The sequence below is a fragment of the Mesocricetus auratus genome, unplaced genomic scaffold, assembly GCF_017639785.1.
Source record: "Mesocricetus auratus isolate SY011 unplaced genomic scaffold, BCM_Maur_2.0 Super-Scaffold_100676, whole genome shotgun sequence".
In the NCBI taxonomy this organism is placed as follows: domain Eukaryota; kingdom Metazoa; phylum Chordata; class Mammalia; order Rodentia; family Cricetidae; genus Mesocricetus; species Mesocricetus auratus.
In genome coordinates, this window is record NW_024429266.1 from 27,250,234 (window position 1) to 27,274,382 (window position 24,149).

At 40.8% G+C, this 24,149-nt stretch overlaps 1 protein-coding gene across 1 annotated transcript in view; it reads left to right on the top strand.

Moving 5' to 3' along the window:
- LOC110339217 (peflin-like) overlaps positions 1 to 24,149 on the top strand; it is a 147,789-nt gene that overhangs the window by 112,012 nt on the left and 11,628 nt on the right. The window contains 3 exon segments of the mRNA XM_040737723.1: positions 1,208 to 1,334; positions 2,114 to 2,374; positions 2,841 to 2,891. The gene's annotated coding sequence lies outside the window, so the exon portion shown is untranslated.

The window sequence follows — 24,149 nt, forward strand, 5'->3', positions numbered from 1 at the left end:
GTTAGGGGAGAGGTTTATGTGTGTGATATTTGCATTGTTTTAAAAGGGTGTAATAGTCCAAGTCCAGTGAACTCTCAGTAAGCTGTTTCTCTCCTTGCTGTCTCACCTTGAGATCTAAAGCATTTTTTTCATAATATTTCATGATTGTGAATTCATGCCAAGAGATGGTAAGACAAAAAGACTTTGGCATCTTACCTCAAAGGCATCAGTTTTGAATTCAACATTCCAGAAGGAGTATAAAAATAAAGGATGAAAGAAACTTAAGCTCTTGAATTTTAATATATGCAGTTATTATAAAATTTTAATCAAATGGATTAAAACCATCACCCTTAGGTTCCTTTCTCTGTATTTATAAATAATTTTTCCTAATGAATCCCATTTTTGACATGCATTATGATTTCAAAGCATTTTCCTTTGGAGAGATACTTTGACCATAGACTGAATAGACATAAAATAATCACATTTTGATAAGGACTGACAGTTACTTGTGAAGCCTCATGACCTGACTTGGCCACTCTGATGGGGCCACTTAAACTAAAGAAGCCTGTTTCCTTGTGCTCTCTCCACTTGGTCTCTGGGTGTTCAAGAAAACAAATTTAAGGACTGGCCACTTAACAGATTCAGTGTTGACTCAGTCAGATTCCTTCCTAAAATTGTGCTTATTGGCCTGGAGCCTCGTAATTATTATTTTAATGTGTCATATGTGAGACAGGTCAAGTAGGAGGGAGAGGAACAGGGTGCAGGCAGTTTTAACAAAAGGAAGCAATGGTAAAATGATGGCATAGCCATACAATGGCTGAAGTCTCCAATTGGAGCAAAAAAGATGAACACATTTTGCTTTTTTTTTTTGCTTAAAAATTCTTCATGCTCACAGTGCAGAATAATTGTTCATTGTAGCTTCTTCATATAAGTATATCACGTACTTTGATAATGCTATGTAACTTACCTTGAATTTTGGAATTTGAGGTCATCCCTGCCTTAGCATTCTGAGTGCTGGGATACATGTGTGACCCACCACCCCCAAATGCTTCAAAGCATTCAGACTGTACTTATTGTTCAGGTGCGTGTTTTCACAGTCCACATCAGCATCTGGGCCTTCCTTCCTTCACATTTTCCCCTCTGTTGATTCCATTATCTTGGGAAAAAAAGTCAGGGAAGAAGCAGCGACACCTTTCTATTTCAGTAACAAAAATTCTGTACGATTCAGCTCCTTAGGTCCAGGAGAGGAGTTCTCAACTGTTCCCTTGTGTCTGCAGTGGCTCACATTTAGGGTGACGTGGGATAGGACTTCTGCTCAAGTTACCACAGCTACCTACAACAGGGCATTGGATAAGGTGAGTGAACCACGGAACACAGATTTTGATGTGTGTGTGTGTGTGTGTGTGTGTGTGTGTGTGTGTGTGTGTGTGTGAGAGAGAGAGAGAGAGAGAGAGAGAGAGAGAGAGAGAGAGAGGGAAGGAGGGAGGGAGGGAGGCAGGGAGGGAAGAAGTGAAGGAGGGAGGGAGGGAGGGAGGGAGAAGAAACAGCTAAGAACACCTGTATTGAGATGGGACGATGACAGCCGAGGAACAGGCCGGGACAGAACACCCAGACACCAAGTGGAAAATGCACAAGGAAACAGGCTTCTTTAGTTCACTTCAAATAATTCCAATCAGCTGACCAAAAAAAAATGTATGTACCACACTAGTCTGAATGTGTCAGTTACTTTATTTTGAAAACTTTTGCACATGGTAGGCAGCAAAAAATATTTGTGGAATGAATGAAATTATCACCAACACCCCTGAGCCATATGAGAACTAAGCTTAAAATCCTTCTCATTAAAATGCAGTTCTGGGGCTGAGGGCCCCTTAGAACTGATTCACTTTTATTGGTAGCAGTGGCCATCTGTCCAGGCTAACTGCTTCGAAGGTCACTTCTGTAATTCTGCGTACTGTATTTCTTACTGGTCATGGAATCTTTTTTTTTCTCTCTCTCTCTCTCTGCTTTGCATTGTGACTGCATTGATAATGCACCTACCCCTACCATGAATTATATGAAAGACATTTATATGGGACAACTATGGGACAGTAAACTGTGTATTTATTCACTTGCCTCTGGTGTTCATGTCTTACAGGGTGGAATCCTGGGAGTTTGAAGTCATTTGGGTAGCAGGCAGTAGAGCAGATGTCTAACCCACCTGTGTGTTTTCAAGTGAGGGCACTTGAGCCCAGTGTGGAGCAGCATGTGCTTTGCAGTGAGAGGACACTTGGTTAAGGTTGCTGACAATTCAGAACAAACATCTGAAGGCTCCCAAGGAATGAACACCAAGGCTGTAGTGCCACAGAGGCTGTCATTGGTGTGGAAGCTGTTACCATTAGAGCCTGCTGCTTACCAGGTACAATCAGTGATCTGGCATGGGTGGGGTGGGAGCAACCTGTACTTAGGGGACTGTACATAAGCACCCTGTTTGCAGCAGCTCTCTGTGTGGGTGTGGGCTCCCCAGTGCCCTTCCCTGGGGAGGTGTTCTGGCTTCCAGCTGTATTCACTTCAGCAAACCTGGCAGAAACTGCTCTCTACCAGTCAGTGAACCAGAACCATTCCCCTGTCATTTCCCCACAGAGTCACAAAGACAAAGACTGGCTTATGCTGGTACCAACAGGGCCCCTCAGCTGTCCTGGGCCAACGTACTCTCCAAGCAAGCAGTGGCTTTCTGAACATTTTATAAGCTCTGACCTTTCCAGCAGGGCAAAGTCAAAAGTGGGAGCTAAGAGGGAGCTGAGAGGCATGACTCCTTGTCACCCAGTGCCAGCTCTGCTGTTGATTTGAAACCTGCGTTCTTACTTAGCATTGTTGTTTTCCAGCAAGGATGATCAGAACAATCCTATTTACCAACTGAGAAGGGGCTCAAAAGGGTGAGTACTCCAAGGAACACCCTAGACTCTACTTTTGACATCATGACATAATGTTGTTATCTACAAAGTTTGCACTTAAGGACTGTGCTGTGGAGGTACAAACAACATCACACGCATACACACAATGATGTTTTAAATAAGTATATGATTTTTGTGTTGGGCCATATTCACAGATACCCTGGTCTGTATAGGGACTCATGGACTGCAGCTTGGATGCACTTTCCTTAAAGAATGTCCATAATGAGTTTCAGATCTAGTCTGGCTGCCAAGCTGATGTTTCTCTCACACCACCCCTCCTGTTCCTGTCTTCAGAAGCTCTGCAGAAGACACCAGTCCTAACTCAGGAGATTCCACTGTCCAGCTGTGGCCTGTATCCTCCTGCTGTCCATCCCACCAAGCCACAGCAGGCTTCTAAGTTTCCTCTAACTTTCCTGCTTTCCCTAGCAACTTCATCTCATGGACTCAACAGAACCCTGGGTCTTGTGCAGCTGCCTTTGACTGAAAGCCTTGCACTGCATTCTGTCCTCTGACGTCCAGATATGTTCATTATAAACTGTTCAAAGCCAGTGCTGCCTTCCCATGCCACAGAAAGCTCTTCCAGGCCAACATCAGAATGCTCAGGGTTGGTTTAGCCAGGAAACCTGGGCTCCAGAGCCATGACAGCTAAACTCTATTCCTCATGTCTACATAACCCCAGGCAAATCAGGCCCTAGGAACCTCAGTTAGGCATACAATTAAGGAACTCAGCTTATGCTGTGGCTTGGCTTTCTGTTTGTGGAATGGAGACAGTCTGAGTCTCCAGCTTGTGTCATATACTCTCTTCAAGACTCTGCAGAAGTGAATGAGAGGGGAGACGTGCCAGGTGTTCTTCTAAGCTTTAGGGGGTGCTTGTTAGGAGCTGTATCTGGTGTATTGTCAGGTCAGGGTTTTCAGAGCTGATTGGAAGACTTGTGGGAAAACTTATTTTGATAAATTACTACACATGCAGAAAACCTGATCACACTGACTGAATCTGTCCACGACACGGAAAATAAACAGGATTTTCAGAAAAAAAGTCTCTGCAGAGGAAACATCATTCCCTTTAAGCGTGGAGTTTCCCAGGGAAGCTATAGGTGTGTAGCCAGTCACTCACAGACCTTCTGTTATTATACGACACAACCGCCGCCCCTTAGTTTATTGCTCTTGGCAAGCATGTATTCATTCATATTCTGGTCTTCCTTGGTAGCATCACACACACCAAGTCTTCATCCAGCTGTACTGAACGATGCCCTTTCTTGCCTTTCATGTGATGAAATTGGGAATTTGGTTGCCTGAAAATTAACCAGATCACCTCTAAGTCAGGTTTTCTGGCCATTTTACAGGCCCACCATTCAAGTAACCTCTTGCTGATCTAATAAATAAAACTTTTACCAAAGTATTTGAAATTGATTCATGGATTCATTAACATTTTATGAAAATCCATGCAGCTCCAGGTGTTTTCCACACATTCTCTCTGACAAACACTGATGATAAAAGAGGGCAACAGGGAAAATGGACAGATTGTGAGCTAATGAGCACTTATGTACTGGCATTAACAAAGATTTATTTTTAAAAGTACATTTTGCCTGAAGTGAAGTGTTAGTTAATATCAAGAAGGTATACAGCACTTATACACATATTATCTCCTCAAGCCTTCATGACTTGATGGATATTGCTACTTTCAAAACACAGAAACTGAGGCTCAGAGAAATGAATGACACCATCTAAGGTTCCACTCCTAGAGAGTTTATGGATGAAGAGCTTGCACTCCCCGGTGGGGAGTTCTGTCCTTTACAGTAGCCTACACATCATCTTTAGACATTTGTTATTAAAAGAAAGAAATTGCTACCTTGCTACTCACAGGTTGAGTGACACCATCTTCCTGTCCTCCGCCATATTTGGCCAGGTACTCTTGTCACATCTCTCCCTGGAACCCTTAGAGCATAGCCCAGTACAGGATGATGAGTGGAGCCAGCCTGTCTCTCCAGAAGTCTTTTCAGACACCTATCCATGTTAAACAGTCTACATTTGTCCTTGTTATGGAGAATATTGCAAGAAAATTAAGAAGTTCATACAAAAAAATCAAATATAAAAGGTTCTTCCTTTTAAACATCTACTAGCAAGATGTAGATGCATCAAAAAGATGCATTAAGAGGAAGTAACTATAGTCCACCTAAGCATTTGACAGACAAAATAGATGTCTCCTTAACAATTCACGTCCCAGGAGCAAAAACAAACAATAAACAAACAGACATGAAGAACAAGAAACAAGAAAAAAGCAAAACAAACAAAAAAACCAAACATGAATCTAGAATGGCTACTACCTGACTGTGTGACCTATCGAAAACGAGGAACCCCTCCAGGCCTCAGCTTCCTGTTTTGCCCCCTGACAGGAGTCAGAAAGAGTAGGAAAGTTAATGTGCAACACTGTCCTGAGCCCAGTGCACACAGTGAGCACACAATGAGTGCAGCTGTAGTCACCAGCCATCCGGCCGCCTGTGTCTTCCTACTCTACATTGGTTTTATATATAGCTCACAGCTGATAATTGTAGAGTAGCTGGCTGTTATTGAGCAAAAAGGAGCAAGTCACTGCTTGATGAGGACTTTGGGGACTGAAAGCAAATAATACCACCTTAAAATTGTACTAGGTACTGTGCCAACCCATTTTGCTTGTTCTTTCTCCCCACTTTGTAATATTAAAAAAATACATTTGCTATAGCAAATGAAATGTTAGTATTCATCAACAATCTGGTATTCCTCAGAAGTGTGCCTATCTCATCACTGGCTAATTAGCTAATTTTTTTTTCTTTTTGGTTTTCGAGACAGGGTTTCTCTGTAGATTTGGAGCCTGTCCTGGAACTTGCTCTGTAGACTAGGCTGGCTTCGAACTCACAGAGATCCACCTGCCTTTGCCTCCCGAGTGCTGGGATTAAAGGCATGTGCCACCAATGCCCTGCTTAGCTAAATTTTTTATGGAAAAGAAATGCAGAGGGATTTATCAAAGATGAGAGTCAAACATTGGGAAAGAAAGGAGATGTACAAATGCAAGGGGATTTAAAATATTTCATGAGTATGGCAAATCAATCCTGCAATCTGGATTTTTGGGAAGATCCTGGAGAAAGTCGGGTGATGAGTATGTTAACACGTGAACTCACAGCTGTCCATAGAAACAAACCGGGTTTTAAACCATTCATGCAAACTGATATAATGTTCTTCTGTGGCAGATGGATGGGCTGCTATAGATAAAATGAATAATAAATATAATCTATTGCATCTTTGATAAAATACATGACTCTGAACCACAGCAAATTGTCTACCAAGCTGGGCAAAGACAATCTCTATGGGCCATTGTGCCGGGAGATTGATGTTCCATGAATCATGCTCAAGCTGTAGTCTCCTACCACATGGGTGATGACCAATAAAGTTTGACAAATACGGCCAAGTGCATTTCTCACTTTTTTTAGTGCTGAGTTGTATGGAATGACTAACCCCTACAGAGTAAAATTAGAATTCTGAATAATCTCGACAGATGCAGAAGAAATTAGTCATAAATTGATGAAGTCAGACACAAGCAAGGTCCCATTAGCTTATTTAAAGAGAACACCTTCATAAATACATGAATGGGATGATGAGTGCCTTAAAAAAGAAAACAGTAAGAACGTATTTATGTGTGCCTTTCTGGAAGAAGTGATGGAAACCATTGCCACTAGGATTCATTCAAAGACCACAGGCTTGGGAATCAAACTTGGATTACAGCACAGTTTTCCACTTCCTTGATGTTATTCTTGGACAGATCTCCTCTACCACTCTTCCCCTGTGACTTTCTTGCCCTTTTCTCCCCCTAAAATAATAATCTCTACATCTGTTAGGAATAACATGTGAAGAGACTCCCGATACTCTTGGTTACCAACCTAATTAATTTCCTAATGGAGATGGTTGGATGCTCTCTTAGATGGTGAGCAGCCAAAGGTAATCCTAATCAACATGGTGTTTTCTCTCCACAGGCTTTGGATATGTCAAATAATCACAATCCTTGTTTAAATTAGGATTGTTTCCATATGTGTTGCCCCAACTTCTGCATTGAGAGAACTATGAGGTATCCAATACACAGCTGTCACTTAATGAAAGGTTTTCATCACAGCTTTTCAATATTCTCTTGATTTTACCATTTGACCCTGCTGGTCACCTCCTGTTAGTGACTCTTTTTCCTCAGGCATCACTGTCATGCCTAGTTCTCTGATTTCCTTTCAAATCTCAAGTTGTTTCTCAGTCATAATAGATGTCTACTCTCCAAACACTCCCTTGGTTCTGCGGCTCTTGGGTACTTCATCCAGTTTATACCCATTCTCTCCTAAGTTTCTGATCATAATTCAGGAACCCACTGGATACTCCAATCTGGACATCCTATTTGAACTTCACCCAAAATATGCCATTTCCTTGCTCATTTCTGATGTGCCTCTTATCTGCCATTTCATGGGGATTGGAACACTTATCTCCCTTTCTTCTCAAGCCAGAACCCATCAGTTACCTGTTCCTCTGCCCTCTACTTCACATTCCACAGCTATACAGTTTATTGCCTTAACCTTCTCACATTCACTCCACCCTCTACATCCCCGCTGCTGTTTGAGTCACTATTTCTAACCTTCACCTCTAATCCAGATTTACTGCAGTAGCTTCCTTCTCTGACACTTGTTTTTCTGTTGCTTCTCTCTCTTCCATTTTCCAGACTATACAGGGAAATGATATTTCTAAAACACATTTCCCATTTAGTCACTGTCCTCAATGCTTTCAGGAAGGTGCTGCAAGTTTTAAGGTCTGCAAAGTCCTTGCATGAGTGAGTCTAGTAATTTCACCCTGATGCCACCTTGTACCGCCTAGAGTGATTTAAAATGAATCTGTGCTAGACTCCACTCCAGGGGTTTTTATTTCATAATTTAACTTAAAGTATGGGCATTTTAAAAGGTTCCCCATGTTGTTGGAATGAAATTTGGAGCTCAGAAAAATCGCATACAGTTTAATTAGCCAGACTCAAGACTAGCTTGATTTATTTTTTTATTTTTATTTATTTATTTATTTATTTATTTTTTGGTTTTTCGAGACAGGGTTTCTCTGTATTGTTTTGGAGGCTATCGGTCCAGCCCAGCCTCGAACTCACAGAGATCCGCCTGCCTCTGCCTCCCGAGTGCTGGGATTAAAGGCGTGCGCCACCACCGCCCGGCGCTTGATTTATTTTTAACAGCTGAACTAAATGATTTGCACTTTGTTAAATGGATAATATTTTTTCAAGCTTCTGCTTTTCATGAATATTGGAAAGTATCTTTTCCCTTGTCTTACGTCATCTTTGCCAGTTCCTTAAGGTCATCAACACTAGTCTCCAATGTCAATTCCTCCCTCCAGGAGGCTTCTCCTGGATGGCTTGTATGCTTTGTAACTTGATTTCCCACAATGCTGCTGTCTTTTCCTTAATGTAGTTTTGGTCTTAGTTTTGTGAAATGTTAATACTTCACCCAGTTTTTGTGGGCTTCCTCTGGATTCTTACTTATGCCTGTGTCTCTAGTATAAAGAATAGTTTTTGTAATGAATATAGATGAATGGAATAATTAATGGATCCTGGTTGATGAAACCTGGTGTATCCAAAAGAACATTGAACAAGACTGGATCCATTCTTTACCATGCTTGTAGTCTCTAAGATGGCCTCCAGGTTCCCTGCCTCCTCGTATACATGGCTCTTGAGTGTGGCTAGGTTTACTGACCTACCTTTAGTGAACTGACCATAATAAAATTGATTGTCCACTAGAGTTTCTGATTCTTTCATTGATAACTATAAGGAAAATCAGTGGCCATGTTGTGAATTGTTGTGTGGAGAGCTCCACATGGCAAAGACCTGATTAATCATCTAGTCCAATCCTCTAGTCTATAGCCTGCTAGGAACTGATTCTGCCCCTGACCATCAGTAAGCTTGGAAATAGACCTCACCCCCTTTAACCTTCAGCAGAAGCTTGACTGTTTAGCTGGGTGCCTTTGGCTCAAGTCTGTCATAAGGATTCAGTCAGTCTGTTGGTGGCCTACAAAAATTGTGACATAACAAATCATCAATGACCTGACTGTAGCAGCCTTAACCAGTGTGTGAATTAATTACCATTCTCCAGTGTTCTCTTCTGGAAAATGGATATGACACCATACTCTCGACAAGCTGATGAAGAGAGTCCAATGGTGTGATACAAATTGTGGTGGTCAGCTTTAACTGTGAACTTGACACTACCTAGAATAACTTGGGGAGAGAGTCTACATTGGGGAGGTTGTCTACATTGTGGTTTGACTTGTGGGCAAGTCTAGAGAGGATTGTCTAGACTACCTTAATCAATGTGGAAAGACTCAACCTGAATGTGGGCAGCACCTCCTGGGTGAAGCCCAGATAAAGGGTATGGGAGAATGGGAGGAGGAAATCTTTTTCATTTTTCTTATTTATGTGTTTATTTATTTGTTTGTTTGCTTGCTTGCTTGGCTTTCACAATCTTTGGAAAATTCATCAACCGTGTCATTGTCACAGCTAATTCCTTCACTGATATTAGCAGCAGCTTCTTCAGGCATCTAATATGTACTGAAGACCCTGGTGATTCCCCTTCTGATGTTATAACCATGGATACCTCATTGGTACTATGGAAGCACCTAACATTATGGACTGAGAAGCTATCACGTCCTTGGTCTCTCCCGGATGAGGCAGCCATTTTTTTACTACTCCAACTGTATTGTGTAAACCAATCTAGTACAACCTTTTTTTGCTATATATTCATTTTATCAGATCTGCTTCTCTAGAAAACCCTGTCTAGTATGCAAATGAAATCTGTATAAGATGCTATATAAAAGTAAGACAAACCACCTCCAGGAATATTTAGAGACACATCCTTTCATTCTTAATTACTTAATATTAAATATTGTTATATCCTAAAATTAACAAGCTGGAGGTGTGGGCTAAATTCATTACATCTGTAAGGATGAGGTTTCCGTGCCCAGCTGGGCACTTAATTAATTTATCATTGAGTGCCCATCCACACTTCCCTTTCTCATTTGTCAGCTGATAATTAGTAATGTAATCGATGTGAGTTTTAATTCTCTCAGTTAACCCAATACTAATCCTGGAAAGTAGGATGTAGGACCATCATGGTCATCAACACACATTCATTGAGAATTCCCTTTAGCCTTCATTTTATTGGAATACCAATGATGCCAGAAATTGTACATATGGACACCATTCCTACGAAACTCATAATCTAATGCTTGACAGGACCTAATAAAGCTACATGTGCATTGAAACCAAGATGTGCTTTGCAAATACATATTCTTCATTTTTTAGGAGTGGAAGAGATAGTTGGGATAAATCCCAAGAATTTGTATTTATGTTCATTCATTCTGCTATATAACATAGTATCTCTAGAGCAACAGCAGCAGCAACAAAAGGCATGGTATTTGGCTAGGACTTCTAAAATTTATAGCATTTTCCATCTCTTACCTCACAAAACTTAAAAAAGTCATTCTTTCAAAACATATACTTGTCTCCCATTATTTGCAAATACACTGTTTATTGTCAATGGGCCATGAAGTATATAAGAAAATATTCTGCTTCCAAAGACAGCCATGATGGCAGCAGCTATTGAGTCCTAGGTATCATGTTAGGAGTTTTAATGCATAGTTTCATGATATCATTACAAAAAACATTAAGAAGAAAATGTAAGTATTTCTACGAGTTTTAAAATTCAAGAACAGGGAATCCAAAAACATCATTATATAAACAAAAGTAGCACAGTTAGGGGCCTAACAGTTGTCCTCAGGTCTTAATCATTCTCCTACCTTGTCACTCAAACTACCTTTGTTTTGGTCATTGACGACATCAAGTGACAGTTTATACAACATTTTATTGTTTTATAAAAAGCATCTTCATACATCACCTTGTTCATTTTTGCAGCAAAGATCTGAAGTTGGTGTTATTGTACACATATACATAAGAAAACAATGGCTACAGGAATTTAGGTAACTTGTCTATAGTCAACCAGCTAATTTGTAGTGTACCTAGGACTTAGTCTGTGTAATACCTCATGAAACTATAAAGATTTGAGGTAGGACCCACAAATGTCAAAAGGACAGAATACTCCTGTAGAGCAGGGTTCAAAAGGATCATTGTGGGACAAAACAAAGGGTCCTCAGAGGGGGTTTGTGTCTTTAAGGGGAACAAGAACAGGTGGAGAGGTACCGAGGGTGAGCAGAGAGGCTACCTGTGGGTGAGCAGAGGCTACCTGAGGGTGAGCAGAGTGAAGCTGCTCCTGATGAGGAAGGCAGTTTTTACAAAGAGAATAAAGACTTACTTTGTATTCCCAGCGCTCTTCCATAGATTCATCCAGAATATTAGGCAATTGTCATTCCCCTTGGAGATGCTTTCTCATGAATAATACAGGGTAGTAATATGTGTGCAATTTCCAAGTGGTGGAACTGAAGATGTGATGTAGGAGTTCTAAAATTGTATCTGACTCTACAAATATCAAGCCTCATGATGCTAATTTTAAACAAGATGAACTGGAGGCTCTGAGCATTGAAGCACAGATCTACCTTCACACGGAGAAGACTGGCAAGAGCCCTGGCATCAGTGCCAAGGCCCTCAGTGACAAGCCAACGTTTTAGGATCGACGGCTAATATATGTAAAGAAATCGATTGCTGGCCTTCTCTGACTGTGGAAGCGCACTTCTTTCTGTCTTCATGAAGAACCATGTAAGCAAGGATATCTAGCTGTACATTCATTCTTCTGAGCCAAGTATGTGGTTTGTCAACTTCAAAGTCACATTTTGGAAGCTTGACCTCCAGTTCAACAGTGTAAAGAGGTGGGACCTTAAAGATGACTAGGTCATAAGGGCTCTGTCCCCACCAGTGGATTCATGTCATTACCACAGAAGGTTAGTCATCACATCAGGAGAATGGGTTCTTGATAAAAGGATCAACTCCCTCCCCTCTCTCCTCCCTCCCTCCCTTTCTTCCTTCCTTCATTTCTTTCTTTCTCTTCTCATATCCTTTGTATGATACTATCTACCATTTAAAATCCAGCAAACATGGCCTCCCGAAATGTGCCTTCTGAAGTCTCAGACTTCCCAGTCTCCAGAATTATGAGCAATACATGTCTGTTCATTATATATTAGCATTAGCCAGCCAGTGATACTCTTACAGCTGAACAAAACCAACCAAGACCTAGAAAGAAGGGTCAGGACTCATCACTTAATGCAACAGGGACCAACCATGGATTTTTTCTCAGCAGAAACTTCGAGTAGATTTAGAATTGGTAAGAAAGACTTAAAGCTTGTAGCATGTTGGGGACATTCAGCCTTACCTGGAAAATGGCACAGAAAATAGCCATTATGTAAACAAAGACAAAGGCCTGGGCTTAGGTGAAATTGGAAAAGCAGGTTTCATTGCCTTGGAATCTCTTAGCATCCCTTTAACTTGAACTTTGTGATTCTGTGTTCTTGTAGTTGTCTCTCTCCTAAGGTATCCAATACCCAGTCCTCTCCTCTAAAATCCCACTGTGCCTTTATGTGGAGGGCTAGCAGAAGGAAATTTATATTCACCAAGTCTTCTATTTGCTTGTTACTGTACTGTTTTACTTTCTCTAATTAGTAAGTGAACTAAAACTTGGAAACTTAAAAAAAATCTGTGCTTTACTATTTCAAGGTCACAAGAGCTCTGTGTAACTGTGAGACCAGCTTTCAGATCACATCAGCATAATTAGAGCCAATTCATAATACTGGGGTTCTGAGGATAACTCAGTTTTCCATCTGTCTCATAAACAACATCTGTCTAATCTTAGCAGAATCTTTCAACACCAATATCAAATGAGGTAAGGCTGCACACAGTGAACCCTGTGGGCCAGGATTGTATCTAGGTTCTGCTGTGTCTCACCTGCAACCCCTTGGGTAAGGCAGGTTATCTATCTAATAGTGTTTATTGGTAAGTGGGAAAGATAATAGCTATTTATCAGTTTTGTTAAAACTATGAACTGAGATTTTAGAAAATAAGCAGGTTTTTGCATGATAAAAATCTTTAAATGATGGTTTAAAGAAACTCTAAGATTAGCCTCATATTTCTAAGCACATCGGAAGATATATGATGAGACTAAAAGGCTTTCAGATGCGTTTTGTTATTTTATATAGGTACTTTTTATGTTTCTCCACACTGACATTGAGCGCATGACAGCCTTTTCCTAAACACAGCATCATGAAGAAAGGCCTACACAACACATCTTCATACCCAATTTGGAGGTGGGGCAAAGACTAAAACATAAATCCACAATATCCCTCCTCTGGTGCTCTGTTCTGAGTGATGCTGGACCTCCTGCCCTTGAAATATTCCTAAACATTTGAGCATCCTGAAGTAAGAACAGGCTTTAGAAAAAGTATGATACCTTCAGAAGAATCGAGGACACAGCCTATGCCCTCTTCAATTTGCAAAGGCTCAAAGAGGCAGTTAGCACAGCCTGGGTCCTCCTTAAAGTCTGGGACTCTTCCACCATGGAATCCAAATGACTCTTCTGGATGCTCTCCCAGAGCAAAGCTCTGGCTTCGGGTCCTTTGGAAAACAGCCATCATGAAGACATTTGCTACTGCCAGCATGTAGAGGAGAACATGGAAAATAACGACTCAGGCAAGAACACATGCGGGCGTTTCTAGGCTACCTTGGCCAGAGAATCTCTGCCTAGCTTCACAGCAAAGAAAAACCATCCTCTCTTCTCTCCACATGGCTAGTTTTCAACATTGCAAAATTTGAAAGAGCTCCATGGGGCCAAAGGGGACCAGTCAAAAGAAATACAGTCCATAAATTTAATAACAGGCCCTCAATCTGCATTTTCCGCTCTCGTGGCTCCTATGTTTCCATGTGTGGAGGAGAAGCCTGCAGAGACTGAGTATGCCCCTTTGGACTGCTCATTGTGGTCGGTCTCGGGTTTTTGCCTTGAGCATTCTGGACTTAGAGGGAGATTTGGTTTATCGTCCTCTTATGTCAACTCATGGTAACTTTCCATGTTTGATTCCCATAGTTACCTTTTCTTACTTCATTTTACATTTCCTTTCGCCTACCCTCTTCTATTACTGCTCTTTATAGTTTAGTGTGCACTAAAGATGCTTAATTTGTGTCACTCTGTGTGTATGAAAACGAGCAACAGCAGTTTGTGTACAGATGGGCTTTTAGCTTCTGTACTGTACTTTCTTATGCCCTTGCCCAGTGTAGTGCTTGAGGGGCACCTATTATCTTCCTTCTGCCAACTTACCTTTGCATTTGCCAACATACAGCTACTTGTAGACAAACAACGGTGATGCTGCACTTTTCCCTATATGGTATCTTACCAGTCCCCGTGAGAGCTCCAAGGAAAAAGTCTGCACTGTAGGCTGCCCGACTATTCACAAAGACTAGGCCAACTCTTACCATGCGTGCAGTGTGGGCTCCTGTCCTCCAACTTGTTTATAATGTGGAGCCCTGAAACTTTTAAATTTTGCCAGTTGAGTGATTCTGAAATGGCTGGTCGTTGTTGCCTTAAATGCTACGCTTCTGATTACTGGTGAGGCTAATAATCTAACTGCCGTCATTCAAATTTCTCCTTTTGGGAATTATCTTTGTAAATCCTTTACACATCTTTCTATTTTCCCCCAATGATCACTGGGTACTTATTTTATAACCCCATTGACTTTCAACTCAGCTATCATCTCCTCTGAGTACAGTATGTATATGATAAAATTATTGTGCCCGTTCTGGCTGGAAATTATGGCAGTGGTTCTCAACCTCTTTAGCAAACCTGTCTCCAAAAATATTTACAGTATAATTCATAGCAGTGCAAAATTATAGTTATGAAGTAGCAACAAAAATAACCTTATGGTTGGGGGTTACCGCAACATGAGGAACTGTGCTAAAGAGTCGTGGTATTAGGAAGGTTGAGAACCACGCGCTTACAAACTAACATCATTATAGTTTATGCTTATAGCATCATATTTAAAAAACCTTTTCCTCCTTAACATCATATTTTCTTCTTACTTACTCAAAGTTGTTATACTTTTTACATTTAGGTCTTTAAGCTATCTAAAGTCTAGATAGCATGAAATAAGAATCTAAAATGTTTATTTTCAATATAATAAATCAGCTTTCATAAAACCACCCCTTAAACAGCTTTTCCGTTTCCTTCTTCTTATTCATGTTTCCTTGCAGGGTGCTCATTTTCATCTGTTCCATGTTTGGTGCATCTGCTGCTGTGCAAGTACCTATTGCTTTCTGTGTGCTAGGTGAAGCTTTTTCTTCTGCATTTCGTGTGTGTGTGTATGTGTGTGTGTGTGTGTGCACGCGCGCGTGCATGGGTATGTGAACTTGTCCAAGTTTCTCAGAAGTTTCTGCTGACATTTACATTGAAATAAAATGAATATGTGATTAGATTAGGAAAGAGCTGACCAATTTATACTAATTCCATTCGTCGTCAAATCTTCTCTTGTGCCTTATGACAGAAACTCCAACTCATAATATTTTATGCATTCCCTATACCTTCACTGTTATTTCTATTTTTAGGAATTTTAGAAATTCTTCATTTTATGAATGCATTTTTAAAATGCACTTCTTGTTAGTGTATTTGGCAACCTTGCTGAACTCCTTGACTAGTTTTGCTAGGCTGTTATTCTGTGGGGTTTTGATGCACATCCAACACTGTTTATTAGGTGGGGCACTAAAGCCATGTGCACACCCCACACTTCCATCTCTCATTTTCCTATATCCTAGACTGCACCTGGGTTTTTGAACATCAAGTGTTATACTGTTCTTCTTAGTTTAGTATTCGAGAGTTGCTCCATCTGAGGACATAAATAGTCTCTGATGTGAAGTGCAAAGCCACAGCCTGGTATCCTTCATGTTCATTTTCTGATAATAATCTTTGCTGTATTTATGAAAGTACAATATTAGTTGGTAACATTTTGAAGATTAAAAATCAAATTATTCACCTGTAATAATTTGAAAAATAGTTGATCTAGACCACACCTGATATCATCTCGCCTCCATAAACAGACACACACATGCACACACACATATGTGTGTATACATACACATACATACATACATACATACATGCATGCATGCATACATATCTACCTTAAATGTTTAAAGATATAAATTGGGCATAACAGAAGTCAGGAAGCAGTGTGTGTTAGAATGCCCAGCCATCTGGATTGCTTCAATGGTTTGTTTCCCTGATGCTCCCACTGGATGAGATTCATCCTGAAAACAAAGGAATGCCTCAGAAAAGCTCCTTAAACTGCTTCTTTGCATCCCTGTCTTCTACAGTAGACATCTGCATCACATGCGTCTAAGTAGCAAGGCTCTACTATTGGTTCTGGAAATGCAAGAGTTTCTGAGCTCTGAACTGGGAAAGTTTTTTTTTCCTAACTAGGTACAATTAGTTTTCAAATTCAGTTTTCCCTTATTGGGAAAAGAATGTACTGATCTTGAGTATGACAGGAACTAGAGGTTAATTATGAGGTTATTGACAATGTTCACAAAACTATATAATTTAGACAAAAAATATACACTATTTGAACACAGATTGAAGTTCTTAAACTGTTACCGCAGCAGAATTTGTGAAAGTAATATTGAGATACATCACTGAATATGGGAAGGTACGTGTAAGATCTGTAGGGAACTATGCTGTTAAAAATTTCAGTTAAAAATATTCAGATAAAATCAAGTATCTCAGTACAGGTTGTGTTGGATGATTTTCCAACAGGTAATTCAATGTGAGAGAATCATCCAATGAATTTCCAGTCTAGATGCATTAAAAATAGTTATCTATATGTGTAATATATAATGCTACCATGTTTCAAAATAATAGTTAGCAGAGCTAAAATAAGTAATACCATTTTTACATTTGGATTTTAACCTTCTTACATGTCACTTTTACAGAAATTTTTTTAACAGAAGCTTTATTTAGCTCATGAGAGAAAATGGGAGACAATCCAAATACTTGACAAGAGAATTTTTAGCAAGTCATCTTTATAAATATAAGATTTAATTAAGTACTATATAACATTTAAAAGAGCTAAGCAGAATTTTTCATCACATAATATTGTTGTGCAAAAGAGCAGAGTATAAATTCTAGAACAGAAAGATGAAAGCCATTGTGCAAGTTATAATGACATGAATGTGTGCTTGTGGAGTCATGTATGGCATATTGTTTACAGTCTGTGTTTGCTTGAAAGGCACAGGACAAAGTTTAATATTTGCAATGATGACCATTTAGCCTGAAAAGTCTAAAATATGTGTCTAGATGGAAAAAGTGCTTTATTAATTTGGATGTGTTTGGACCCCCAAAGATTGTATGGTGGAGACTTGGACCCCAGTGTGCCAATATTGAAAGGTAGTAGGGCATAAACATTGGGGCTCAGTGCAAAACTGCCTCAGCAATGATTGATCTGGCCTAGCAGAGTGTTGGCACCTGTGAAGTGTGCTGTTATAAAGCGTGGCCATTCTTTTCTCTGGCTTTCTGCTCCATCACGATATGTTGCACACACCCCCATCTCTATTGCCCACAGCATTGCACTCCATTCAAGGAGACATTCACCGGAGACCAAACAGATGGGGCCACCCAACTTTGGACTTTCAACCTTCGAAACTGTGAGCTGAATATACAGCACTTTAATGTAAAGCAACAAGTTTCAAGAATCTGGTTGTAACTATAGAAAATAAATTAACACAAGAGACAGCTCCTAATGCAAGTCCTCACTCAAGGAGAGGGATCAGGTTCTGTTTTCCACTATGGAAATTCCATCCCAATAGTCAATATTAGGGGAAAGACCCAAACTAACTCAAAATATTTGTCTCAATCTACAAGTAGGTATAATGATTGCTTGATGGCTCAAGTATGTTTAGAAGGTAGGTCTCCTGAGAAGCTTGGGGCCTCTCTATATCACATACCAATGTTCTCTTGGTACTTATTCTCTCTTATATTGGTTGACATTATTACAATATTTTCTTAATAAACTTCAACTTGACATAAAAAAGAGATTTTTTGAAGCAGTCACAACAACATTTCTTTTAAATTTACATTTTACTTTATGTATATTGGGTGTTTTGCATTACATGCTTGCCCGGTGCCTGTGATAGCCAGAAGTGGGATTTGGATCCCCTGGAACTGGAGTAAATGGTGGTTGTGAGTCATCATGTGGGTGCTGGGAATTGAATCTGGTTCCTCTGTAAGAGCAGCCTGCACTCTTAACCACTGAGCCATCTCTCCTGCCCCACATGGCATTGCTGTCACTGTAGATAGATTTCTGAGCACAGGCTATCATGTCTAAGCCGAGAAGTCATCTGTAGAGTCTCACATTGGATGCCCTGACTGTAGAGTAGAAATTAATACAATTGGCCCAAAGACAGCCTGGGTCACCTGTGGTTTTCAAGAATTCCATGGTGCTGTCTTATTTGCGAGACTATGTGTCAGAGCATGTAGCATTTGACAGCATCATCAAATGAAGAGCGAGAAAGAAAAGCTGCTCTCTGCTCTTCTTGAAGGAGTCACAGCATCAGGTAGGGGAGTGGAGGGTGACAAGTAGAAGGCAGGAAAAACACAAACACCTCTTCTAGAGGCCAGGAATCTCTGTCCACAGTCAGCCCTGTGAACACTCAGTCCTGTGCACACTCAACCCTGCACAAACTCAGCCTTGTACACACTGAGTCCTGTGCACACTCAACCCTGCACAAATTCAGCCTTGTACACACTTAGTCCTGTCCACACTCAGAAGCCTTGTCCATACTCAGCTCTGTGCACACTCAGCCCTGTGCAAACTTGGGCCTTCTCTTTTTTCTGCTGCCTCATGCCAGTGAGCCCCATTTTTCTTCTTCCCTCACCCTGGAAATACTGTTTTGTGTCTGAGGTTTCGGCAAGTGGTTTATTCAAAACCGAGTTTGTACTTTTTGCCTTGGGATAAGTCATCAGGAACTTCATGCCCAAGTGCCCTTTGTCCTCCAGCCTTAGAAAATGTGTCAGTCTGCCTTGTGAATAGCTCAATCTGTTTTGAGGTCAACTCTTTGGAAGCAGTTTGAATCTTTCATGAGAAAAATAAAGTTTATCAGTTCAACATGTGAAAGAAAATTGGGAGTGTTAGTCACGTGGGGTAAGCTGAAAAGCACTTTCTAAATGTGCCTATTCCTCCTGTTAGCCCAAGAAGACCATGAGTAAAACATCACTTTGGTAACAAGAGAGAATTCTTATATAGACTCACTGTATATTATACATTTTCTCTAATCTGGAATACCAGAGTGCAGGTATGTACAAACTATGGCTGAAGACATATCCAGAAATCGATGTGTAATATGACGGGGATCAATATCCTGGGAGAGAATGATAAGAGGGGTGAAGCTGTCAAGTGATCACGTGGGTTCCCCTCTCTGCCATTCCGTACCGCCTTTTACTTCTTAACCCTCTTTGTCAATGTCTTCCTCAAGGCATCCTAGGCCAGCAGCCCGGCTGATCATCTGACTTCTCCTTGTGCTAAGGAGTATTTTCTTTGTTAAAGATGGCCTTGTCAGTGTTTCTCAGCTCACACTGCCCAAATGCTTATAACCGTCTTGCTCCCCTCTCTCTCATTTTGCATCTCCACTAGTGCTCCAACTTTTAGTACTCCACCTCAGAACTCTCACTCGGGAGCCTCAGAGGACTCTGGGTGTAAGGTATGGTATAGCTTCACCAACACAAGCATACCCCAACTTAGTCTCCACAAATGTCTGTAAAAGCAAATGTCAGCTTAGAAAGCTAGGCCAGATGACGGCAAGGTCAAGCTTCTGCTTTGTTTTTTCTGCCCACATCTTCTCTCTCTCTGAAGAGAGCCAAAGCCAGCCTTGGAAAACAGTCTACAGCACAGCCAACTCATTGAGGTCCCCACCAGAGCCCACTGCTAGGCAGATAAGCTCAGGAGAGAAGCCAGTGAGAGGGAGCAGGGAGGGCAGGGCTGGAGAGAGAGAGGGCGAGGAGAATGAGGGCTGGCTCCAGGCCTAGTCAGGCAAGGGTGTTTATTCTCAGGGATCTTCCCCCTCTTGAACTTCTCTGTGTTCTCAAGTTGGCTACAATCCCCTACACACCCTTGTGCTAGAACTTTCCCATCATCTGAGTACAGAAGATAAAGGTACTGTATGACTCTTCTCTTTGTCTCTGTCTTTGTCGTTTTCTCTGTCTCTCAGTCTCTCTCTTTTCTCAATATCTCTAGTGTTGCACTTTTTGTAAAAGAATTAGTACTAATATTTTCATGATTAATAAAAATGATGAGTAATTTTATCAAATTAAATTAACTTTGACCTTATCAAATAAAAAATTTTTTTAATTTTATTTTCCAGTTTAAATTTGGATAAGAAACAAGGTTGCTTCACAAGTCAGTTCCAAGTCCCTCTCCCATTCCCTCCCTTCCTCCCGAGCCCTCCCCCCCCCCCCGTTATCCCCTCATTTCCCCAGGGAAGGTGAGGCCCTCCATGGGGGTGTGCATAGTCTGTCATTTCATATAGGGCAGGGCCTAGACCCTTCCCCAAGAGTTTGGGTGAGAGTGCACCTCACATTGTTCTATGGGAGTCCAAAGTCCGTGTGTATACTTGGGATGGGTACTGATCTGCTGCCCAAGGCTCAATAGATTCCCTAGGTCTCCTCACTGACACCCAGATTCAGGGGGTCTTGATCAGTCCCATGCTGGCTTCCCAGGCTGATGCCTGGGATTCAAGAGTTAACCTTTGTCTGGTCAGCTGTTTCTGGGGGTTAAACCAGCCCAGTCTTAATCCCTTTGATCATCAGTCCTCCCTCTCTGTTACTGGCTTTCTTGAGTTCAGCTCAGTACTTAACCAAGGGAGTCTGCCTCTTCTTCGATCAGCCACTAAATAAAGTTTCTGTTTCCCAGACTCTCTGGCCATTAGGATTGTAGGCTGGCACTCCCCAGATGTATGTCTAAAATCCATATATGAGAGAGTATAGGCCATGTTTCTCTTTTTGTGACTGGGTTACCTCACTCAGGATGGTTTCTTCTAGTGTCGTCCATTTGCCTGCGAATCTCATGATTCCATTATTTTTTTCTGCTCCATTGTGTAGATGTACCACATTTTCTCTATCCACTCTTCAGGTGAGGGACATCTAGGTTGCTTCCAAGTTCTGACAATTACAAATAAAGCTGCTATGAACATAGTGGAACAGACATCTTTGTTGTATGAATGGGCATCTTTTGGATATATGCCTAAGAGTGGAGTTGCTGGGTCTTGTGGTAGGTTTATTCCCATTTTTCTGAGGAATCTCCATACTGATTTCCAAAGTGGCTGAACCAGTTGGCACTCCCACCAGCAATGGAGGAGTGTCCCCCTTTCACCACATCCTCTCCAGCATAAATTGTCATTGGTGTTTTTGATTTTAGCCATTCTGACAGGAGTGAGATGGTATCTGAGAGTTGTTTTGATTTGCATTTCCCGGATGGCAAGGATGTTGAGCACTTTCTCAAGTGCCTCTCAGCCATTTTAGACTCCTCTATTGAAAACTCTCTATTTAGTTCTGCAGCCCACTTTTTAATAGGGTCCTTTGGTGTTTTGGAGACTTGCTTCTTGAGTTCTTTGTAAATTTTGGAGATCAACCCTCTGTCAGATGTGGGATTAGTGAATATTTTTCCCATTCTGTGGGCTGCCTTTTTGTCTTGCTGACTGTGTCCTTTGCTTTACAGAAGCTTCTCAGTTTCAGTAGGTCCCATTTATTAATTGTTGATCTCACTGTCTGTGCTACTGGTGTTATGTTCAGGAAGCTGTCTCCTGTACCAATTCATTCAAGGGTACCACCCACTTTCTCTTCTAAGAGGTTCAGTGTGGCTGGATTTATGTTGAGGTCTTTGATCCATTTGGACTTAAGTTTTGTGCATGGCAATAAACATGGATCGATCTGCATTCTTCTACATGCCAGTCTCCAATTATGCCAGCACCATTTGTTGAAGATGCTTTCTTTATTCCATTGTATATTTTTAGCTTCTTTGTCAAAGATCAGATGTTCGTACGTGTGTGGGTTAATACCCGGATTTTCAATTCGATTCCATTGGTCTACCTGTCTATTTTTGTGCCAATACCAAGCTGTTTTCAGGACTATAGCTCTATAATAGAGCTTGAGGTCAGGGATGGTGATGCCTCCGGACGTTGCCTTGTTGAACAGGGTTGTTTTGGCTATCCTGGGTCTTTTGTTTTTCCATACAAAATTGATTATTGTTCTTTCAAGGTCTGTGAAGAATTGTGCTGGGATTTTAATGGGGATTTCATTGAATCTGTAGATTGCTTTTGGCAGGATTGCCATTTTTACTACATTGATCCTACCTATCCAAGAGCATGGGAGATCTTTCCATTTTCTGAGGGCTTCTTTAATTTCTTTCTTTAAAGATTCAAAGTTCTTACGATACAGGTCTTTCACTTGTTTGGTTAGCGTTACCCCAAGGTATTTTATGTTGTTTGTGGCAATTGTAAAGGGTGATGTTTCTCTGATTTCTTTTTCAGCCCTTTTATCATCTGTATATAGTAGGGCTACTGATTTTCTTGAGTTGATCTTGTAGCCTACCACTTTGCTGAAGGTGTTAATCAGCTGTAAGAGTTCCCTGGTAGAGTTCTTTGGGTCATTGATGTAAACTATCATATCGTCTGCAAACAGTGAAAGTTTGACCTCTTCCTTCCCAATTTGTATCCCCTTGATCCCCCTTTGTTGTCGTATGGCAATAGCTAGAACTTCAAGTACCATGTTGAAAAGGTATGGAGAGAGTGGACAGCCTTGTTTTGTTCCTGATTTTAGAGGAATTGCGTTGAGTTTCTGTCCATTTAGTTTGATGTTGGCTGTTGGTTTACTGTATATAGCTTTTATTATGTTTAAGTATGTCCCTGTTATCCCAGATCTCTCCAAGACCTTTATCATGAAGGGGTGTTGGATTTTGTCAAAGGCTTTTTCAGCATCTAGTGAGACGATCATGTGATTTTTGTTTTTCAGCTTGTTTATATGGTGGATTACGTTGATGGATTTTCGTATGTTGAACCATCCCTGCATCCCTGGATGAAACCTACTTGATCGTGGTGAATGATTGTTTTGATGTGTTCTTGGATCCGATTTGCCAGTATTTTATTGAGTATTTTTGCATCAATGTTCATGAGGGATATTGGTCTGAAGTTCTCTTTCTTAGTTGTATCTTTGTGTGGCTTGGGGATCAAGGTTATTGAAGCCTCATAGAAAGAGTTTGGCAAAGACCCTTCTGCTTCTATTGTGTGGAACACTTTGAGAAGAATTGGTATAAGCTGTTCTTTGAATTTCTGGTAGAATTCTGCAGTGAGGCCATCTGGACCTGGGCTTTTTTGGTTGGGAGACTTTTGATGACAGCTTCTATTTCCATAGGGGTTATAGGTCTATTTAAATTGCTTATCTGTTCTTGATTTAATTTTGGCAATTGATAGCTGTCCAGGAACTCATCCATTTCCTTTAAATTTTTGAATTTTGTGGAGTACAGGTTTTCAAAGTATGACCTAATGATTCTCTGGATTTCCTCAGAGTCTGTTGTTATGTCCCCCTTTTCATTTCTAATTTTGTTAATTTGCATGTTCACTCTCTGCTGTTTGGTAAGTTTGGACAAAGGTTTGTCTATCTTGTTGATTTTCTCAAAGAACCAACTCTTCGTTGCATTGATTCTTTGTATTGTTTTCCTGGTTTCTACTTTATTGATTTCAGCCCTCAATTTGATTATTTCCTGGCATCTACTCCTCCTGGGGGAGTGTGCTTCTTTGTGTTCTAGAGCTTTCAGCTGTGATGTTAATTCTCTGGTATAACTGTTCTCCTGTTTCTTCATGTGAGCACTTAGTGCTATGAACTTCCCCCGTAGCACTTCTTTCAAAGTGTCCCATAGGTTTGGGTATGTTGTGTCTTCATTCTCATTGAATTCGAGGAAGTCTTTAATTTCTTTTTTTATTTCCTCTTTGACCCAGGGATGGTGCAGTTGAGCATTATTCAATTTCTATGAGTTTGTAGGTTTTCTGCAATTTGTGTTGTTGTTGAATTCTAATTTTAAAGCATGGTGGTCTGATAAGATGCATGGAGTTATTCCAATTTTTTTGTAGCTGCTGAGGTTTGATATGTTGCCAAGTCTGTGGTCGATTTTTGAGAAGGTTCCATGTGGTGGTGAGAAGAAGGTATATTCTTTTTTATGTGGATG